Here is a 2682-nt window from a genome sequence, read left to right as displayed (position 1 = left end):
ACATTGATTTTGCCTGCAACATGGCGTTCATAAGATCGAACATTGCCTGTTGCAAAAAAGAAAGTTTACCTGCCGTAATAGGCCCCAGGCAGTTGACATTAGAAAAAATATTTTCGGCAGCAATATTAGCTGGAGTGATAGGTGTACAATTATTTTCTAGCCTGTTTTGCTTACCCTTATTAACGGTCATTTTCGAACTACCAACACTAGGCGGTATAATGTTCGAACTACCTGTAACCTGTGCATAAGTTAAACGGGTATGCAAAGGAGTAGGTAAACTATGCGTCACTGGTACGCTTGGAGAATTTTGTTTTGAAGTTGGTTTTAATTGAGAAATTGAATTTTGTTTACCTTGCCTTGCCTTAACAATTGCTAAACGGACTGGGCATTGATAAAAATTTGACATATGGTTGCCGTTACAATTCGCACAGCGAAAATTTTTACTCTCTTTCACAGGACATGTGTCCTTTTTGTGAGAAGAGTCTCCACAATTAAGACATTTTTGGTCCATGTTACAGAATTTGGAACCATGGCCATAACGTTGGCAAGTACGGCATTGGGTGATATGCTTTTCACCTCCGCCATACTTCCTATAAATTTCCCACTTTACACGCACATTATACAAAGCATGTGCTTTTTCAAAAAATTTTAAGTTGTTAACCTCATTGCGGTTAAAATGAATTAAATAATTAACAAGGGAAATTCCAGTTCTCTGACTGTTTTCGCCTCGTGATTTTTGTTTCATTAGAATTACTTGGGTAGGGGCTATGCCAAGTAATTCTGTTAAAGTAAGTTTGATCTCATCAACGGTTTGATCGTTGGTGAGACCTTTCAAGACAACCTTGAACGGCTTGGTGTTCTTGGTGTCATATGTAAAAAATTTGTACATCTTGTCAGTTAAATACTGAACAAGACGATCACGACCCTTTACTGAGTCGACTAATAAGCGGCATTCACCTCTACGGCCAATTTGATAGGTAACTTTAACGTCAGAAACAAACGTTGAAAGTTCCTTTTTGAATATATTAAATTCAGAAGAAATAGTTACCACAATAGGTGGAACTTTCTCCTTTTTTAAAGATTTTATATTTTGTATAGTTTCATTATCAATAACTTCCATTTCACCAGCTTCTTGCTCAGGCAAAATATCAAAAGGATTGTCACTACAGACACTCGATGTGTCAGCAAGAGATGCCTCTCTTTTCCTCCCCGCAGCGATGCGAGGTTTCTTTTTCCGTCCAGCCATTTCAGGTGATACGAAAAAAGTTAAAACAAATGTTAAATTCAAAAGTAGGTAGTCTTGAGAAAGACTGATGGGAAATAACTTTCAGGTAATCTTTCAAAGACACACTGACAAAACACAAAGAAGCTATAGGCAGTCAAAGACCAGTCCACTTGGTAAAATACTTCTACAATTCCACTGTAAGACAGAGATAGAATCCTTCATATACGCAGTTGAATTAGGCATCGAAGGATACAATCGCTGCAAGGAGGGGCCATTGGGCAGTCAACTGCTTCAAAAATGATCTAACTGTTGGGTGGAATGCTGTAAGAAAAATTTTAATTGGATCGGGTACATTGAAATTTTCAAAAATACAGTCCACAATGTCAGAAAATTTCACTAATCCAGAGTTTGTTTCATCAACTGGATGTGCAAAAGGAACAACTGGGGTTTTAGATGTTCCTGGCAGTGCTGGGAACTCCTTCTGGGACTTTAAATTTGCAAGCCCAGGAGGAGTGGGAAAGTATTGATGATTACAAATATCTTTAGAGCCAAAACGGTTTTTTATCGATATGGCGTCCTCGGCAAAGTTGTAAATAACAATTTCGTCTCACCGAAAAAAAATATACACTCTACTAAAAATGTTTTTTTTTTTAAATAATAAGTTGAAATAAAAATGAGAAAATAATTATCTAAAACCCCAGAAGAGTATGAATCATCCCTTTAACTTTTTGTCTATGAATATGCTTCTTAGTGTGCTAATGGAATGTATGGAAAAATTTCGACCTTTGACTCTATCGGATTTGTAAAATGGAGCTACTAAGCGAGTTCAGAGTTTCACTTTTTTACCTATAAAGAGTGCAGGGAAATATCGAGTGGGTTTCCTGCTGTTTTTTTTTATCATCATACAGTCTTTATGCGTTTGCTTATGAAGATAAGTGACATTTCCCGTACATACACTGGCAGACATGTATAGACCATTTTACGAACTGGCAGGATACACGGTATTTGTTGATGTTGAGTTGCGTATTCTGTTGTGTATTCTGTTAAAATTTTATTGTTGTAAAATGATCTATAGCCATGTAGGGTCGTCTTTGTTTCGCTCTACCTGTAAATCGTCGCTTTGGTGCTCCGATTTTTTCACTTTTTGCCAATAACGTTTGTGGTTGTGGTAGATGCGTTGACGTGTGGATGATCTATTTGGATGACTTTATGCGGTGAATAGTTGTAGAAAGGAGCAACACGTCTGCGAAGGCTGCAATGTTGTTGTGATAACTTATTTCAATTCATGTTTTCAGCCGCAGAAAGGAGCATAACAACAACTATTGAATATGTCGTGAATTGCACAGTAAAAATTCTGGCCCACCCAGGAACATTAAACGCATTTTATCAGATAGTTTTAATGAATAATAAAAAACTTTGCATGCATCATTGAAATAACACACCTGAGAATCATTTGG

This window comes from Wyeomyia smithii, chromosome 3 (assembly GCF_029784165.1).
Source record: "Wyeomyia smithii strain HCP4-BCI-WySm-NY-G18 chromosome 3, ASM2978416v1, whole genome shotgun sequence".
NCBI classification, from domain to species: Eukaryota; Metazoa; Arthropoda; class Insecta; order Diptera; family Culicidae; genus Wyeomyia; species Wyeomyia smithii.
Note: the sequence above shows the minus strand (reverse complement) of the source record.